The sequence below is a fragment of the Carassius gibelio genome, chromosome B3, assembly GCF_023724105.1.
Source record: "Carassius gibelio isolate Cgi1373 ecotype wild population from Czech Republic chromosome B3, carGib1.2-hapl.c, whole genome shotgun sequence".
Classification (NCBI taxonomy): Eukaryota; Metazoa; Chordata; class Actinopteri; order Cypriniformes; family Cyprinidae; genus Carassius; species Carassius gibelio.
Genome location: NC_068398.1, coordinates 21,831,696 through 21,852,625, shown reverse-complemented (window position 1 = coordinate 21,852,625; position 20,930 = coordinate 21,831,696). Strand labels below are relative to the sequence as shown.

The window sequence follows — 20,930 nt, the reverse complement described above, 5'->3', positions numbered from 1 at the left end:
GAGAGACTTGCGTTAAGGGTTGCTTAGCCACATTCCTGGGCGTCATAAACCTAGTGTTATCAGATAGTGTGCCTTTGGTTGCTATGGAACCAGAGGCCTGTTCTGCCTTTTTTGAGGTGATAGTTGCATTTTGGGGAAGTGTTACAGGAAGCGTAGAAGGAGGCGTTAGAGATTATTTGTAAAATATAACAAACAGTTGTGTGTCTGATTGGTCCAAATGTTACACCAAAGTCACATTTACCTCAACAAAAACATTCATTGAACATAAACTCGATAGTCAGCTATTAAAAAAAAAATAGAAGCATTGCAAACTATTTATTATATTTCACTTAACCTTGATGAAATAAGTCACAGGAATGTGCAGGGAGACCCCATAAAAACATGCTGACTTGTTATGAAATGTTTACTCAATTAAATCATGGCTCGGTAGCTTCACATGTTATGATGTCTTGAGCAATTCAGTTTATATCAGCAGCTGTAGCCATTGCTGCGTGAACATCATCACAGATACAGACATCCCAACCTGCAAGAAGTAATTTCAGGGAGGTATCCCGAAGCCCCCCCCCCCCCCAAAGGAAGGAAATACATCTCAGCTGTAGTCACCTTCTCAGTGAGACTTTGCCTATCTGAATGGGAGAAATTCCCTGCGCTTAGCCTCCCTAAAATGTATTATTTCTATAAGCTATAGGCCTATGTAATTATTCGTTAATTATGATTAAATATGTAGATTACTTTTAATATTTATATAATCTGCTTATACAATTTATGTAAACTGCTTTTATTTATTTTCCATTGCAACTTTAAACAGGTCAAAAGAGTTTGATAAAAGCCCGCCCACACTGACAATTGATTGGTTGATTTGCAGAAACAGGCCAATCAGGATGCTCTCTGTCTGCTACACGGTTTGAAACACAGTATCTGTTTCGCATGCGCACCTTTTCTCGCTCGGTCTAGATTCTGGGAGATTTTAACTAATTTGCGGGTCTCAGGGAGGCGCTTTCAATATGCGGGAGACTCCCGGAACTTCCGGGAGACTTGGGATGTCTGCAGATATATCTATAACTGCAGGAGGCTGTGTCGGCTGATCATAGTTTCTGTTGGTGCAATAGGTGTAAACATTTATCTATGGAAAGCCATTTGAGACGAAACCCATTGAAACACTTGCAATACACATTGAAACACTGGCGATACACATTGAAAACTTGCGATACACATTGAAACACTTGGCAATACATGTGAAACACTATATGTATACTCTTATATACAATATACTCTTTGCATAAACTGTGCTTCTGTTTCGAAGCACGCTCTCATGATTCATTCGCCAGTTCTGATGCTCTCCTGCCCCGCAGCTTCTTCCTCATGTGTGGAGAGCCTAATGCTTAAGCTGTCTGCTTCTGAGGACGTAGAGGTGCTCAGCATCGAAGGCAGGGATTTTGGGGATGACTCGCCACCCGATGTCCCCACATATGAGGAACTGGTGGAGGTGGTCTCTCGTGCGGTGGCCCGTCTTAATATCATTTGGCCGCATGAAAGGCAGGAAACGCTTATTAAAAGCAAGTTGGACAAGTGTTTCCTGCAGCACAGAGAGCAACCTTATCATCAGGGTTTACCATTCTTTCCCGATTTACACAACTCATGGAACAAACCACACTCATCTCGCATGTCCAACCCCCCTGTGCTAAACTTTAGTGATATCTTGGGGGGGCAAGAGAACGGTTATGGGATGATGCCTCAAGTGGAACAGCCGCTTGCCACCTATTTAACCCCCGAGTCTAAATCATCCCTAAAAACCCCGGTGCTGCCCAGTAAACTGTGCCGTGATACATCTAGCCTAGGTTTTTCGCTCCCCCACCTGTGGTTGCCTCCTCCATGGAGCCCACAGGAAATTGATGTTGACTTCCTGCTGTCAAGTGCGCTTCAGGATGCATCAGTTTCCAGCGAACGCGCCCTGCACTGTCCGCCCCACAGGCTTGCGGCCAGGCAGCATTTGCGTCCTCACATCGAGAATCGTTTTTGGCCTGTCGAGGCAGGGGCTGATGCCCGGGAAATGGATACTCCATCCCGAGGTGGTGGAGTCAATATTTCAGAGGTTCGGCCCAGTGGAAGTGGATCTATTTGCGTCTCAAGAGATGACTCACTGTCCACTCTGGTTCTCCCTCACATATCCAGCCCCACTGGGCTTGGATGCCATGGTACAGACGTGGCCGAGGCTGCATCGGTATGCTTTTCCACCGATCGCTATGCTCCCGGGAGTTCTAGAGAGGGTTTGTCGTGCTGGCATCAGTTTATTATTGGTAGCCCCTTTGTGGCCGGCCCGAGAATGGTTCTCAGACATATTACTCCTGGACGGCCCTCCAAAGGGAGCTTCCCATTAGGAGGGACCTGCTGACACAGGCAGTGGGCTCAATATTTCACCCTCGGCCTGAACTATGGAAACTGTGGGACTGGCCCCTGAGGGGGCTACAGTACCGAGAGGCCGGCCTGTCAGCAGGAGTAGTGGAGACCATACTCAGCTCTAGAGCTCACTCCATGAGGAAATTGTACAGCCTGAAATGGAATATTTTTACCATTTGGTGCAGAGAGTGTGAAGTGGCCCCAGTTAAATGCCCAGTGGCTTCAGTGCTGGAGTTCCTCCAAGATCGCTTCTTGGCTGGTCTTACCCCGTCCACTCTCAAGGTGTACGTGGCTACCATTTTGGCTTTCCACGCTCCACTGAGTGATGGGCCTCTTGGGAGACAGCCGTTGGTCATACGTTTCCTCCGTGGGGCTTAGAGGATGAGACCTGCGGCTCATACCAGGGTTCCCTCTTGGGAACTGCCGGTGGTTCTCGAAGGGTTGGTTGAGGCCCCCTTCAAAACCACTTGAGTCAGCTGAGGCCAAGAACCATTCCCTAAATGTGGCTTTCTTGTTGGCCATTACCTCTCTGAGGAGGGTAGGAGATCTCCAGTCACTCTCTATATCTAATGGGTGCCTGGAGTTTGCTCCAGGCGACATCAAAGCCATCCCACATCCTACTCCGGGCTATTTGCCCAAGGTGTCGTCTAATGTGACACGGCCTACAGTTCTGCAGGCTTGTCATCCTCTGCCTCACGTGACAGTGGAAGAGGAGAGACTTCACCTGCTCTGCCCTGTCAGAGCTCTCAAAATATATATCCAGAGGTCCTCCTCATGGCGGTAGTCAGACCAGTTGTTAGTGTGTTTTGAAAGAACGGGCTTCCTGCTTCCAAACAGACCATTAGCAACTGGATTGTCCAAACTATATCTATGGCCTACCAGGTGCACAATTTGCCTTCACCTCTGGCCATGAGGGCTCACTCTACCAGATGAATGGCATCCTCTAGAGCCCTCCTTTCAGGGGCCCCAATCCAGGAGGTCTGTGATGCAGCCACCCCTCATATTTTTATTAGACTTTACAGCCTGAACATTCCATTGAAAACCGGGCACCCTTGTGCTCTCGTCCTAAGTGTGTCTATGCGCAGCTTCACACTAGGACAGGCAGGGCTCATTTGACGCAGTTCAAAGTTCCCTCGAAGGGAACCGTCTCAGGTTCAGGTTCATTCGATTGCAGTTCTCATTCCCTTTCTCAGGGAACAAGGTTTACAGTCATAACCCAAGATGTTTTCAATGTGTATCGCACGTTTTCAATGTGTATTGCAAGTGTTTCAATGGGTTTAGTCTCAAATGGCCTCCCATATTTATAGCCTAATCCGGCCCTCCAATCATCTTCATATGGCCCGGGAGAAGAGTCGCACACACCCCTTGCCATTGACATATTATACATAAACACCTCATGACGTGCTGGAACGTAATCCAGCATCGCCACCATACTGGTTAGGTCTCCTTACTCTACGCTAGCACCATAGTCAATCTGAGTCAAGGCAGAGCAAGCAACTATGCCTGTTTTTTTTTTGTATTTTATGGTTGAAATAACCTAAGCAGTATTGATACCAGATTGATCGGGATAACCTTTCAGAAGTAAGATTGAACAATAATTTTTGTTATTTTAACATTTCTAATATTATGTCATCATAACTAATGTTACTTACAGTACATGTAACATTCAGCAGGAACTGACAATGTATGTGTGTGTAATTTGCATTGCGTGATGATGCAATATTTGCAGTTAGTGCAAATAGCCACTGCCTTTCTTATTTTAATCTTTCCTCTGCCATGGTTCTTGTTTATTTATTGGGCCATTCCTAGTATGTGGTAACATATTGGCTTCAAAAGTGTTGGAAAAAATTTTTTATGTTTTTTTTTTGCATTCTACCAAAATAGTGATATGTTTAACTATTAGGAATGCATATTGGTCAAGCTCAGGGACTCAAAAAATTTGAATTATGGGTAAATTGTTCAGACACTGGCCATGAAAATATTCCACCCTGTTAGGGACATATAGATACTTATCACAACATGTTAATAATGTAAATGTTAATTTTCTTGGATAGTGTATGTCCTTTATGCCATCTTATTATTTTTTATTTTATTTTAAAAACAATAACAAAACAATTATTGATGAATATAATATGTCTTAATTATTAAGAACAGGTACTTTTTGTGCCAATTTTTGCCAATAGGGTTGTAAATAATAATACAAAATTGCTAAAAAACATGTATATGCTGTTAGTGCTCCTCACCTTTCAAAATAAGACAAAAATATGCCAAACATTTAACGATGCTGTCAAATTATTATTTAAAATGACTTGTCTAACAGGGTGGAAAGGAGCATAACAGGGTGGAAAGGAGCATAACAGGGTGGAATGGAGTATAACAGGGTGGAAAACCAGTGAAAAACAGGTTAGTTAAAAGTGGACTTTCCGTCATTGTCCTGTATGGTTTCCCATCTGTAATGTGTGGAACTGCACCTATATAACTGTTTCAAAACAATACCAAAAAAAATCAAATAAATAATAATCCAGATTTCCTTTGGGGGAAGGACACAAAAAATATCTCTGGTTCCTTATCACAATCATTCATGGCAGCAAAACAATGCTCTGTTCAGATGGCTAGAGAAATAATTACAAATTAGAGAGGAAAGACATAAATAATTTTTTATTTATATTTGGATAAAAATAAAGATGTTCTAAATAATTTGGATTAACTAGATTAATAAACAAACACATAAACCATCACAAGAAGGAACAATAATGGACAGTGATGCCATTTTTTGTGTTTTTTATTATGATGATAATTATGATGGAAAAAATGGATGCTGCGTTATTTGCATAAAATATTTTAATATTACCACGCTCAGCCTAGTGGGTGGTCTTTTTTTCTTTCTTTTCTTATACAGTGACCTTGGAGCTTAAGGGCTCTGCACAGTATCTTTATATATATATATATATATATATATATATATAGACATTTATTTGCTGTATACACTAAATACTATTTATTCTATTATAATTTCAACCCTGTTAGTTGCACAAACTTTTGAGCTAAGTTAGCCGTAGCTCATTGAGTGATCAACATTTAGCTAGCTAAACTTCTACAGATTAACAGAACTTTTATAACTATGTCAGATTTAACTGATGACACTCAACTCTACCTCTCATTCCATCCTGATGATCCGATGGTAGCTGCTCGCATCTCAGATTGTATAACAGACATTTCTTGCTGGATGAAGGACTTCACCTTCAACTCAACCTTGCCAAGGAAGAACTGCTTGTGGTTCCAGCAAACCCATCGTTTCAATACAATTTCACCATCAAGTTTGGCACATCAAACATAACTCCTTCAAAAATGCCAGAAACTTTGGAGTTATGATTAATGATCAGCTAACTTTCTCAGACCACATTCCTAAAACTGTCCGGTCCTGCAGATTTGCTTTATTCAACATCAAGATCAGGCCCTTTCTTTCGGAACGTTGTTCTTTCAGAACTCCTTGTTCAAGCTCTTGTTCTGTTCAGGCAGGACTATTGCAATGCCCTCTTGTCAGGTCTTCCAGCCAGTTCTATCAAACCTTTACAGTTAATCCAGAATGCAACAGCAAAATTATTTTTGATGAGCTGAAAAGAATACACGTCACACCTCTGTTTATTAATTTGCACTGGCTACCAATAGCTGCTCGCATAAAATTCAAGGCATTGATGTTTGCCTACAAAACCACCACTGGCTCTGCACCCCTTTACCTAAATTCATTACTTCAGACATATGTGCCTCTAGAAGCTTGCGTTGTGCAAGTGAACATGCTTGATTGTACCATCCCAAAGAAGCACAAAGTCACCTTTACAGACTTTTAAATTAAATGTTGCCTCCTGGTGGAATGACCTGCCCAACTCAGTCTGAGCACCTGAGTCCTTAGCCATCTTCATGAATCTGTTTTCTTTTAATTTATTATAACAAAAGCAAAAAAATAAAAACTAGCTTGCTTGATCTTGTTCTATTCTGTCTTCTTTTTATTTATTATATTATATAAAAGCCCTTGCTACGTGTACTGCATATAGGCTAAGTGAGACTTGTTATAGCACTTCTATATCATTGCTCATTTGTTGTTATTGATTGCTTCCATTGTCCTCATGTGTAAGTCGCTTTGGATAACAGTGTCTGCTAAATGACTAAATGTAAATGTAGATTTAAAAAAAAAAACATTGATAGGACAAACAGTCTCCATAATATAGCATAACAGGGTGGAACTTCAAGGGTGAGAAAAGCAGAAAATTGTAAAAAAATTGTAAGAAAATAACTATATTTTCACATGATTTGTATGATTAGAGGCAGTTTAGCCTAGTCTATAACATAATTAAAATATATTTTGATTTTTTTATTTCATAAAAAAAATCATTATTTCATGGTTTATATTTCTTGTGGAAATTGATTACTTTGCATTGAGGACGATATAAAATTGAATGCATATATCGATAAAAAGGTGTGTAAAATACAAAATAGTATTCATAATTTCTACTATCTCTGTTTAAGTGGACCTAATAAGAAGACCTAAATATATAATTTAAGCCATATCTTATAAATCTGTGACTCATTTTGGAGAAAATATGATTAAATAAATAATTGAAAAGTCACTGTATAACATGATCCTATTAACTCTAATTTTGTACATTTTTCTTTTGCTTTGGCAATTCTATATGTGCAATATTTAAGCAAATAAAGTAGTTTTAAGTTCAATTGACTCTATTTATACTGTTATCAGTTATACAGTATATAACTGATAACAGTGATCTTTTTTATTATTATTATTATTATTTCAAAGAAACAAAACAGAAAATATAATTGTATATACAAAAATAGATTTAGACTATAGACTATAAACATGACACAAGAAAAAAAAAATTACTCATTCTGAAATCCATCTCCATCACTGATAAAACAATCAACCGAGCAATAGCACTCAAATTCTTTGAATGAATAAAATGCATAAAGGACTCCCCTCCTGCCATTCCCCACACCTAGGTGGGCAGTCTTTAAATATCTCAATGCACTGTAGGCACTGGGTCAGTGTACATGGCACCCAGAAGTCCTGGTTGTATTGTGCAGAAAATGCACTCCAGTTCATGACACTGTTAGCACTAATTTTAATCTTTCAAACATGTAATTGTTGGTATAATATTTGTTTATTTTACAGCTGAATATGCTTTTCAATTTAATTTCTTATTTTATAGCCCTCCCCCCGAAAAAGACATTGTGATGAACGCCCCCACCTGGCCCCCTTCAAATTTTCAATTTGATAATCTGGCCCTCAAATGAAACTAACTGAATACCCCTGCTCTAAAAAGTAAGGCAGAAAGAGTTGGTCCAACACTTCCTGGCTCTTCCTAAACTTCAATTTTCCAATGCATAAGGAATCATAGATCTTCTGCCAGGCCTCAAGTTCAGATTTCCACAGAGCTGCTCTGGAGCGAATGAGCTGAGAAGCTTCACTCTTACTCCCTTTGGCCAGACTTTTACTGTCTTTGCAAATACATAGGACATCAAAACCAATAAAGAGGGCATTTAGAGCAATGAATCCAGCTCTAGCAGACTTGGAGAGCGCTAGTGGCGTCCCTTTCGCCAGCTGCTTAATGTCAGGCAGGTCTGCTGCCAGTTTGGGAATGCTGCGAGCACTTTTGCGACTCCTGGAGCCCGACCTTGGCTGCAGTTGGAATCACCTCCCTTTTGAGAATTTGAACAGGTGAGTCTTCTTTTACTAGGTTATAGATTTTTAGGCCCACTCCTCCTACAGAAACTATCAACTTTCCTGCTCCAATCATCATATCTACAACATCAACCCCCTCTAAACGCTGCTCACTACTGGCCTGCTCCAGACAGTCTAGAATCTTCCCCACATCATTCATGAATCTCTGGAAAATGTTCTGTGCATTTCTCACTTGCTGAATGTTGACTGCTGTCTCAGTGATGCCTGTGACGACACTATTGACACTGCTGGTCATCCCCAGGCTGAGACCGGTCACTGTCAGAGCCAGGGACACTCCTGCAGTGACGGGGGCCAGAGCAAGACCAACGATTGAAAAGACTCCCCCTGTTATCTCAAATGACCTGCCAACCACAGAGGATATAGTGGCCCCCATCTTCATCCTGTCCAGCTGGACTGCACTCTCCTCCAGATCTGACAGGAACTGCTTCATTCTTGAGCAACGCGGATTGAAAACATCAATGAAGAGCTGAGCATGTTTCTGAAAAATGAAGGTCAGCCTGGTGTGCTGGTCCATCCTGGACAATAATAGGAAAGATAATAGTTTAGTCACCATTGACAATGCATCCGAGAGTAAAGAAAACAGCTGATCATGATGCAAAAATAGAAAAAAAAGGTCTCACCTTATTTTGCACAACTGCTTCAAATGATCAAGCATTTTTTGCATGGAGTCCTCACTTAAGTTCAAGCTAAACTTCACTACAGGCTCACCCTTCTTAAGTCTGTGAAGAGTTTCATAATTATTAACAAACACTCAAAACTTCCCAAGGGATGAAGATGTTTGCATTGTACAGAAAGATGAAAGCATGACAGTACATCAGCCAATATATTAAGGCACATAATTTGATTTTGTTTATTTAGTGCTAATTTAGCTTTTATAGCACAAAAGTGAAAATCGTGAATTTATTAAATTACTTTGCAGAATAAATCAAATACATCTGACATCATTACTGTAAAATCACATATTCTATGTAAATCCAATTTAGGTCAATTGAATAATGTCAGACAAGTCAAAAGAATTCCAGTCAAAGAGATGCAACTGAAAAGCACTAACATTCTATGATTTATATATAGGCATATATTTAAGTGATTTTTATAAAAAAACTAATAAGGGTTTGAAGATTTTTTAACCTTACCCAATCGTAATGTATTATTTATTATTACTTACCTATGGATATCTACAAACCAAAAAACACTCCTAGATCTGTGAGATAAAATATAATAAATGCGAAAAAACATTAATAACTGATGAAATTGTGGAAGCCTTCAATGATTTAGTAAATACCACAGAGGTGATTCAATTATCTGTGCCTATTAAGATTTTTATTTAATCAAATAGCTTTTAAAATCAACATTGCAAGAATGTCAGAAACTTACTTCTCCATCTTCTCACAGATCTGTTCAGTGATGCGTATATATTTGTCTAGTTGGAAAGCCAGGACATCCAGGTTATCAAGTGAAGGAAGGAAGAAGGTTTTTGCATTTCGTTTAAAGTGGATGAGGAGAGGAGAGGCCATTTTGGCAGCTGTGATGACTGATCGCACACTTTTAGGACTCTCACCTTCTGGCAAGAAGATCTGTCCAGTGAAAACAAACGGTGAGGTGACTGTGAGTTTCTCCACTGCATCCAGAAAGTGGTCAAGCTTCTCCAGCCCCTCAAGTGTGTCCTTCAGGACAGCACCCAGTTCCTTCTCCAGCTTCAGATATCTGGAGTCAGCAGTGAATTGAGTTAAATGATTCTGCGTGTATTCAAACAACGCCTTGGCTTTGTTCTCGGAGCGCTTAACATGGTCAAACTTAAGATGGACTTGATCTGCTCTGTTCTTTATGTCTCTGATGTTATCCAGCTCTGTCTTTCTCTGAAGGGACCATTTTTGTTGTTTGTCACAAAAGTCCCTCACTGTCGAAATGCAGATGAGTGTGTACTCCACCTACTCTGACAGGAGCTTATGTAGTTGTTCCCTAAGTGATAGAATCAAAACAGAGGAATTTAGTAAACAATTATATTTTTTATCTGAACAAATATGTGATTACTGCATTTTAAAACAGTTCCAGAATAACAGCTTAAACTACTAAGTAGGTAATCCTCAGCTGCCATACAAGACAGTTCTTAAAGAGTTATTCTGTAGCTCCTTTTAAGATAATTTCTAGGTTCAGTTCTTGACTACAGTTTGTTGCAAGAAGGTCTGGCTGCAGACTTGCGCTTGCACTCTCTCGCGCTTCCGCAAGTGATGTTACTTGCAGTCTTTATTTTTTATTTTGTTCTATTTATTATTTTTGTTTAAAAGAAACATTTTACAACAGTAGCCAGGTGGTGAAGACCAGATTAACAAGATCAAGTTACATCTATATGACAAACACTATACATAATATACAATAAACATTTTACATTAAATAATTTCACAGAGAGGGCTGTATAAAAATATAAATATTTATAAAAAATATTGAAGCGTTTACAAACTTTCACAGTTTTAATTGCTTTTAGTTTCATATAAAATTGTATAGTATCACTATAATGCTCAATTTCCTTCCTAAAAGAAAAAAAGGTATTTGTGAATATGACATTTTGCATGTAAAAAAATGATATTTATCATGTAAACGTGACTGTGTTTATCTTTGCTGTTCTCCAATATCCCAAATAATACATATTTCCATTACAAATTAACATATTATTACGATTGAGTTACAAACAAACAAAGTGACCTTCAGGATCACTTACAGACGGCACAACTTTATTAAATCTATTCTTAAGTCTTATAACCCCAGATGAATGTTCAGAACCATGGGAAAACCATACTGAATTACCCCACTGAGCATTCAAAAATGAGCAATCATTTACCGAATGAGATTCTTGTATGTAACAAAAATCAGACCTGTATCGTTTAGCAAATAAAAACAGTGCTTTTCTTTTAATATTATTATGCAACGCCCTAGCTTTTAAGAGAAAATAGATAAATTGAACAGATTAACAATAAATTGAAAAAAAAAAAATACTATGTAATATATATAGTATAAAGTAAACCTCTGGATGCGTTTAAGAAACTAAAACTCAGGTTGAGCCGAGATATATTAGCAAGGATTGCAAATATTAGCAAGGATAACTGATCAATAATCTTTCAATTGGCAGTTTCCCTTAAAAACAAATTAGCAGCAAGAGTAAAATTTTCTGTTGGCCACTTTCAATAGTTTCCTATTTGTCATCCACAATTTGTGAGGAACTGGTGACGCTCATGGGACCAATGGTGCAGGACACCATCCTGAAAGAAGCCAAGGATGCAAAGTATTTCTCGATTGACTCGACACCTGACGTATCACGTCTCAATCAGCTACGGATTGTTATCCGGTACGTTCTGTCGTCGGGCCCAGATTTGATGTGTATGAGCAGATGGTAACCGAAAAGGTTCAACATGGCGAATACAAGGCTGAGCAGCATTGAGGGCATTAGCGAAAGTGAATGTCTGATGAAGGAGCTGCAAATGAAGCAGACCTCAACCCAAGGGAAACTTTCAAAACTCAGATGTATGTGGTCATGATCGACAGTCTTTTAGCTTAACTGGAAAAGCGGATGAAGGTGTATGACATAACTAATGTCATAGAAAGCTTAGAATCTTATTTCCTCGTATCCAGATGACTCATTTATGTGCACTCAGAACCTGGTGACTGTGAACGAATCAGCCGAGCTTACCATACTTACAAGCTTTTGTCATTGTTGAACCTTTCTCAGAAATATTTCCAAATGTCCTGGTCAGACGGTGTGGTGTTATTCAGTATGCAAATTTATTCAAAGAATGTAGGAAGTAAGACAACAAATCATCTCTTGCAAACAGCTTATTAAATATTAACATTAGCTTCAAATATAGAAAATGCAAATCCAAAATTAATATAGTTTTAAAAGCAATCCATCAATGATGGATTTTACCCATCTAAGATTAATACAATACAATTGATTATAATATTCAAAGTAATCAAACTGTTAAAATAATAATGCAAAGTATATAAAATACCTGTATTTCAAAGTCAAAATAATACAAGACAATGTATCTGATTTGAATAAAAACCTGTAAGATGTTCAAAGGATTCAAGTGAGCCCCGGAATACGAGAAGATAAAGATGAGAAAAACTAAGTCCAGCTAGAAGAGACTAGGCTGAACTCAGTCTGAGCTGAGGAAGGAGGGGTGAATTGCCTTCTTTTATAGTTCCGCGAATCGATAAACTTTGTGATTAAAACTGAAGTCATGTCTCAAATAGATATAAAAACATTGGTCATATGCTTCAGTCAGCAGGAAAATATCCAGATATGTATTGTGGTTTGGTTTCACTTCTACATTTTGAAAGGTCAAAACATACAAATCATAAGATCACCGGTATTTCGATTTTACTTTCTCGTATGGACTTGGCTCAGTTGAATGCAGAGTTGCAAACCTGTCGAGAGGCTGGCTGTACTGCACCTCTCATTAAAACTCAGACATACAAAACCACAAATAGCTCTGGAACAACATTGAGGAACTAAAATTTCAGACATATAAAAACCATAAGCTCAAAATTGCTGCCTTTATCTATTTCCATATTGCTTGCAAAAGTCTTCTAAAGTCTGCAGCTCAGTTAAGGCCTTCAGAACAGACTGTCCTGTGCTTTTAAGCACGTAGCAAGTTTACACGTGACAGAAATCAAAATTTGGGTTACACCAGTATCCAATGCCTCCGGCGAGCAGAGCTGCTCAAAGTTGGGAATAGTCAAAGGAGAGCTGGGGTCCTCAATGGGGCAGGAAAGGCTAAGCATGCTGGCGCTTATGAACATTGAGCATGAGCTGCTGCGCAGCCTTGACTTCACTGACGTGATCAAATAATTTGATATTGCTCTAAAAAACAGCAATATAAGTAAGCAGCACTAGCGCAGTAGTAAAAGTGACAGAATGTCTAGGTTAAGTTGATCTGGTTTAGCCATTTCTGTGTTAAGTGCATTTTTCAGACAATTGCTATTGAATGTTGTTGTAACATAGCTTGATTTTAATCTCGAGTTGTTATGATAATATTCATGTTCAATAAAGTCTGGCTGAATGTGTGATATGTACGGTGAGTTTTATGAAGGTAATTTAATGCCAAATAGATCTGCATACGCAGGGTAAGAGTTTTAGAAGTGTACATAAAACTGTAAGCGTAAATTAAATTTGCATGCACAATATAAGCTTTGTAAAGGTGTAAACGCGTTTCAAGACTAAGAAAAAAAATATTTGCTGCATTTTACTGTTACTCATAAGTGTTATTCAAGTATTGTGAAACTGCAGCTTCATGCTAAAGCAAAATAAATATGATTTGCATTCTTCAGACTTCCATTTTTCTGCGCTTACACTTTTGGCATGTGGTTTTTGCTAAAATATGGTCAAAAGTGAAGTGAAAACAACAGTTTAAAGAACTGCAAAACAGATCAACTGCATAGAACCAGTATGTATGTATACAAAAAAAAAAAAAAATATGCAAATGTGCAAATGACTAGTTGTGCATGTGGGGCAAAAAGTTCTTGAAATATCTGATATGTACAGCGCTGTCTTTCTTTTGTCTGTGCTGCCACCATCTTCTTGTAGTCAAACACATGAGGCTTTCACCGACTCTCCATTTAATTTGATCTGATTGGTTCAGTAAACCCATCATATGCCAAAACATTAATCTCCATTTAGTTCTGGGTCGTTCTTGCTGCCAGAATGGTACTTTTAATGTATACATAAGCTACATTAAAAATAAATATATAACAAATTAATTAAAACATGAAGCTTTATAAAGTGTGTACCATTAGGCTAGACTCCCATGTGTTCATACGGAATTGTGAGTTGGTGTTAACATTATTGGATTGGTTTGGCTTTACATTGAAATTTCATATAATCTGCATACACCATTGAGCTATTAAACATTACAATCAAAATGATGTTATGTGAAAATGCTCAGCACTAGTTTATCAGAGTGCTATACTTTGTGAAACCTTTTTACTTAACCAATGTAACTACATAAATCACCATGTCTCTGTTTACGGTATTTAACACTTAATTGTATAATTTTGAAATTTTGATAATGCTATTTACTTTCATGTGACTGATCAAGCTATTATAGGAAGAAAGTATGAGTAACAAATGTATTTCATTGTGTCCAGATTTGACTAAGGCAAAAACTTACACTTCAAAACAAAATAAATTACAATAAAAATTAATGATGTCTAAATATATCCAAATTAAAGAAACCAACATTTCCAGCCACTATAGGGAACACACAGACATGTTTATATGTTTATAGAGCTAACAGTCATATAGTCATCACATAATGGTATTACAGATGATAAATGGTTAATAAGTTCCCAAGTTAGAGATAATAATAATAATAATAATAATAATAATAATAATAATAATAATAATAATAATAATAATACAAATATATATATATATATTACTGTTGGTTAATATTTTTTATTGTTATTTATTTATTGTTATTTTTAATATATGTGTACGTTAAAAGTACCATTCTGGCAGCGAGAACGACCCGAAACTAAATGGAGATTAATGTTTTGGCATATGATGTGTTTATTGAACCAATCAGATAAAATTAAATGGAGAGTCAGTGAGAGCCTCATGTGATTGACTACTAGAAGATGGTGGACCCACCCTCTTCCTCACGCTTGCAAAACTCGGTTAGTGAGAGAATCATGCCAGAATTGTAAGCCCAGAGAAAAGAAAGACAGAGCTGTACATATTGATTTATTTCGGGAACTTAAAAAAAAAATAAAAAATAAAAAAAAGTGATGGGGAAGTCGTGGCCTAATGGTGGCCTTTTGCCCCACATGCACAACAAGTCATCTAGACATTTGTTTTTTCACACATACAGTGTACACATCAGTGTACTGTTTGAGTCAATGAATTACTCGGGGATATTGGTTTGTTTGAACTCAGAGGAAGTGTCAGCCATATTAAACAAGTTAACCGCTTAAGTCATTTGTGGATTAATGCGTATTAGAGATGCGAACCGTTTAAAACGATTCAGTTCGATTTGGTGAACTGGTTCAAAAAGATCCGTTTACATCGACTGATTCGTTCGCGAACCGGATATCACTAAACTGTTTGTTTTGAACTCTCTCACAACAGACACGGAAAAGAAGACAATGCTGAATAAAGTCATAGTTTTTGCTATTTTTGGACCGAAATGTATTTTCGATGTTTCAAAAAAATCTAACTGACCCTCTGATGTCACATGGACTACTTTGATGATGTTTTTCTTATCCTTCTGGACATGGAAAATAGTAGAATTGATCCACGGATCAGTTGACAATAACAATATACATGTCATTAAAAACCATCTTATCTGAGGTGATGAAAAAATAACTAACTGGGCTATCTCAGCTGCTGAACTATCAGGTCAGGCTACATGATATGATACATTAAAGATTTCCATTCAACTTGTTTTCCCTGATTCTGCGCTTTTGAGTGTGTGTGTCATCTTGCCATTTTTAATCTTTTGTGTTAAAATAGTCTTTGAGCTGTCAAAACCTGAGCTTGAATGACAGGTAGCGCAAGCGAATTAGTTTGACTGTTTCGAGTCTAAACCAATCAGATTCCTCGTGCACTTTCAGGATGCCTCTCTACTAGGAAGTGAATACTAATAATGAGTTTTCATTATTATTTGAGATGTCAATCCCAATCCAATTTATTTATAACAACATAAATATCTCCAGTGAACAACCATTTGTTTCATTAACGTTTACTTATGATTGCACTTATAGCCTAATGACATTAGGCTGTGTTACATTTCACTGAAACACGGAGGAGTAATGTTTTTATCACTGCCATGCCGCCAGCGGAAGGAACATGCATTATATCACATGTTTAATTTTTACATTTTCGGTTGCACTTTATTTTACAGTACGTGTACTTATATGTACTTATAGTTTACTTACAGTGTATTTATCTAAGAAAGTTCTGGTAATACAAGGTAACTACATGGGGTAGGGTTAGGTTTAGGGGTAGGTTCAGGGTTAGTACCTATTTATTACATAGTTATTGTAATTACTATAATAAGTACATAGTATGTACACGAGGAACAGGACTGTAAAATAAAGTGCTACCACATTTACTTTTTAATGTAAAATCTGTATAATGTCCATAATGTCCCATCCATAACGCAAAATTAAAGTGTTTACAAGTAACAAAAGTGTGTGAAGTGTTCATCGCATGATACCTTTTTATGAGTTAGCATTGCACAGAAACATTGAATATTTTTGCATTAACCCTGTATGTGTAGCATAAACTTATCCTCTAAGTAAGACGTTATGGATGTTACCTTGCCCTGGAACTCAAAGACACATTTAATAAGAGGCTTATAAATGTATTGAGCTTTACTGTTAAAGTAAGCTATGTGTAGGAAATTGCCTAGTGATAACATTTTATTGAAACATTGAATCTATCAGTTCACTTTCTTGAAAACAGTAGAAACAGCCTTTTTTAAAATGCAGCTTGTATTGGCACACACCTTGTATATGATGTGTAAATATCTGTAAAATTCAATGAGAGTGGTTACATACAATAAAATATAGACCTACTTTTACATTTTAAGAAAAGGTCTGTTTGTGTATGTCCAACTTTTTTTCATGGTAAGGATGACCTTTGCATGGAATTGCCCACCTCCTCCTCTGATATGCTACAAATGTCAAAGGATAGGACATGTAGCAGCAGTCTGCAGAGGAAAACAAGATGTGTAAAATGTGGGGACGAGCAAGAATATGAATTGTAATGTAATGCAACGACTTGGAAATGCTGCAACTGCAGAGGCGACCACAGTGCAGTGTACAGAGGCTCTGAAATTCAAAAACAAGCACAAGAAATTCAGAGATACAAGATAGATAATAAAACCACGTACACAGACGCTGTGAAAGAGTGCAAAAAAAGTAGACATAAAGAACAAAGTAACACAGCAGAAGAAATACCAAGAAAACTATATACAGATGCAGTAAAAGAAAACATCAAAGAACCAAGATATGGACTATAAATGCGCTTTGTGTGTGACACCTGTGAACAGAGGTTATATACAGGTGCATCTCAGAAAATTAGAATATCATGGAAAGGTTTTTATATATTTTTTGTAATTTAATAGCAAACTTTCTTATATTATAGATTCATTAGACAGAAATGTTAATATTTCAAGAGTTTATTTTTTTTTTATTCTGATTGTTATGATTTACAGCTTAGGAAAATGTAAAATTCAGTATCTCAAAACTTTTTTTTATATTTTCTCAAAGATCAATCAAAAAAAGATTTACAAAACAGAAATGTTAAAGATCTCCAAAGCAGGTTTAATTATGCACCCAATACTTGGTTGGGGCTCATTTTGTAAGAATTACTACTTCAGTGCGTGTGGCATGGAGGCGATCAGCCTGTGGCACTGCTGAGGTGTTACTGAAGTACTGGTTGCTTTGATAGCAGTCTTCAGCTCCTCTGTATTGTTTGTGAGATGTTACTTATCTTCCTCTTCACAATACCCCATAAATTCTCTTTGAGGTTTAGGTCAGGTGAGTTGGCTGGGCAATCAAGCACAGTAATAGTATGGTCATCAAACCACTTGGAAGTGGTTTTGCTACTGTGACACTGGAGGGAATATTGCATTGATTGGGCATGAGACTAGTTTAAGTGAAGTGTGGAACGTGTTAAAAAAAATGGGTGGTAAGGGGAAATATGCAAACATCCAAGTGATGGTAGAAAGTGATTGTGAATATATAAAAGAAAAGAATAAAGCCAATTTAATTGGTAAAAAAATTTTTTAGAATTTTTTTTAGAAAAGTATCCAGATAATAAAACACCAAATAAACCAATGGAAAACACTAGATGTTGAGTTCGACATAAATTAACTAACAACAGCACCGGGAGAAGACCAAATATCTTATATCATGTTCAAACATATTCCAATAGAAACACATGAATACATACTTAAATTATATAATAGAATATGGAAAGAAGGGAAAATACCAAAAAACTTGAAAAGTGCACTAGTATACTTCCAATAGTAAAACCTGGACAAGATCCAGCAAACCCTACTCTCCAATTCTCAACTATGATGACTTTTGTTCCACTAACTTAAATGATAGAAGTACTTGCGCTGTACAATCTATTAAGACTATGTATGTTCCCTGCATAGTGGGGTCAAAAAATCTTATCATGATTAAACCAGAAAAATTAAAAATAAATGAACAAAAATATTTTTTAAATATTTTTTCTTTGGGCTCATAAACATTAGATCATAAACATAAACATAAACTGCTTGACTGAAACCTGGCTAAAACCAAATGATTATATTGGTCTAAATGAGTCTACTCCACCAAACTACTGAGCCCCGTCAGACTGGTCGTGGGGGAAGGTGTTGCAACATAGTGATATTCTCAATGTTACCCAGAAAACAGGATACAGATTTAACTCATTCAAAACACTTCTGCTTAATGTTACACTGTCAGATATAAAAAATAAATCTATTGTGTATCTTGCTCTTGCCAGGGTTGTAGAGAGAATTCTTAAAAGAATTTGCAGATTTCCTCTCAGACCTTTTGGTTACAGTTGATAAACCGCTAATTGTCGGAGTTTTTAATGTTCACGTTGATAATACAAATGATGCATTAGGACTTGTGTTTACTGACCTAATAGACTCTTTTGGAGTCAAGCAAAATGTCACAGGGCCCACTCATCATTTTAATCATACACTAGATTTAATTATATCGCATGGAATAGATCGTCTATAGATCGAATAGATAGAAGTCACGCAACTTCTCTTCTGACGCGTATGGGTATTTTTACTTCTACCAGGCCTACTGCTTCAACAAGCTTGTACTATTTAAATATCAATAAATGGGGTCTATAATTTTCCGTTTTATTATTTAATGTAATTCAGAAATAAATATAAAATAATACGTTTATATAAACATTTTTACAGTTAAAAACAGATGCCACCATTTGTGTAAATAAATATAAAACGCTGGTTATATCTGGTTTTTTTTTTAAGATCACAGGCTATAACCTATAACAAAAAAAAATTAATATGATCGATCATAATAATCAATTATAGTTCACAAAGTGAAAACACAGTATCAGTGTTGCTGATTGTACGATCATTTCAGAATTGTATGAAAATGTAAATGATGGTAGATGCAGTCATAGGGCTTATTTTCTCATACACGAAATCGGCTCATTACAGACACTGTAAATGCGTTCGTGTGCACCTGAGGGTGTGTTAAGAATGCAGGAGAGTGCCCTGCTTTAAAGCCAACGAGCACTAGTTGCGGTCCATGATAGCAAGAACCCCTTCAACATCTGGCAACACGCAGTCTTCCGGTGACAGCGGCTCAGATGTGGAGTTAACTGCACCACGCAGCAACAGCTAAATTCCTTCTTCACTGGACACGACAAAGCAAGTGTTAAAAATAATTTAATATGTTTTATTAGGCTCCGCGACGCAGACAGTCACTGAAAATAAAGGGATAGTATTTTGTCTCACTGCTTCCGTCCAACAATAGGCCTTATCTCTTGTGGTAATTTGCAGGTCATGTCAAAATGTATAGATAAATAACTATTTTGATTCGTGTACGATAATTTTCTTCCAAATACGACAATTTTGAACTTCTGGTACGATACTTGGACATTTCCAATCTGGCAACACTGCACAGTATGCATGTAACTTAGTTGAAGCAAAATTGAATGGAGGAATGCGTGAATCTCACGTCTCTAATTTTGAAAATAGGCGATATCTTTATAAATAAACCGCACATTTGAGGTTTATACAACTGCATTCTTGCCTGAAATACTCTTAGAATTGCATTTCATGACACGATAACAGTAGCTAATATTTTGAAAGTTATGCGGGTCTTCCCCATCAATGCCAATAAGTGCAGATCCCAAAGTTATTCATCAATAATAGAATACATTAAATTGCACACCCCCAAAATATACATAGTTACATAGAAAAATTAGCTAATTTAACTAGTTTTTCTAGGTTGTAGGCTAATGTTTTGTAATGTGATAGTAGGCTATAGTTAACCTGAAGAAAACGGTTTCCTTAAACTTTGCCAAACTGGATATAAACTTATATTAATTCACGTTAAAACGCATTTTAGACTTTAGACTCTTTTTTCCTCTCTGAGAAATATGGCTTCCGACATTTTTTATTTATTATTTTTTTTACTTTGTGTGACTAAATATGAAAAAATATTACAATTAGAAATATTACCCACCTGGTGCCCATCGTTTTCCAGAATAGTCTGCAGATGGAAAGTTGTGATACTCTTTCCAAACTGAGGTGAGAAACCTAGAGACGAATCTTTTGTTTTTGCTGCTCCGGACATTAGTTTAAGTTTCGCTTTCTCTTCTCAATTTTCATTGATTCACCCGTCGCCACAGAGGTTCAAGATTTCATAACAATTGTCCCTTAACAACCGGTTAAACGCACAGAACACAGAAATGCTACTCTCATGGAGAGCACCATCACATCCCTTACGAAAAAGTACTATACTTCAAGTTTATTTTACTAAGTATACTTAAGTAAAGTTAAAGTATATTTTAAGTAGCAAGTATACAAATAAGTGTAGCTACTGTTTTAATACTCCTTGGGACTAAATTGTCCCACTTTCTAGTATATAAAAGTATACTTTTAAGTATACTTTAAGTACTTTTTATTCTAGCTTCATGCATTATTTTTATAAACACTTTAATGTGTTTCATACAAAATAAATAACATTTTGAACAAAAAGCTGAAATAAGACTATGATTTGG

The 20,930-nt window shown here is 37.0% G+C and overlaps 1 pseudogene; it reads right to left on the bottom strand.

The window, feature by feature from the left end:
• Positions 1–5,118: 5,118 nt before the first annotated feature.
• On the bottom strand, positions 5,119–20,524 carry LOC127951879 (apolipoprotein L2-like; annotated as a pseudogene).
• Positions 20,525–20,930: the final 406 nt, after the last annotated feature.